The sequence below is a fragment of the Cavia porcellus genome, unplaced genomic scaffold (genome assembly GCF_034190915.1).
Source record: "Cavia porcellus strain 051 isolate PalLab524CR breed Dunkin Hartley unplaced genomic scaffold, mCavPor4.1 scaffold_31, whole genome shotgun sequence".
NCBI lineage: Eukaryota > Metazoa > Chordata > Mammalia > Rodentia > Caviidae > Cavia > Cavia porcellus.
Window position 1 is genome coordinate 36,784,361 of NW_026947514.1, and position 220 is coordinate 36,784,580.

Genomic DNA, 220 nt, shown 5'->3' on the forward strand with positions numbered 1-220 from the left:
TCATTGTTCTACATGGAAAGAAATTAGGATTTGGTTATCAGAATTTTTAGCTAATTTTCTTGGTGCACTTCTAAAACTATGCAGAAAGACAACAATTAACTATCATTTATTCAGTTATTATAGTATTAAGAGGATGGAAAGAGTTGATAACTTTCAGACTTTTTTAAAAGAGCCAGGTTGAAAATAATACAGTATAAATAAAAGTAATAGACAATTTAAC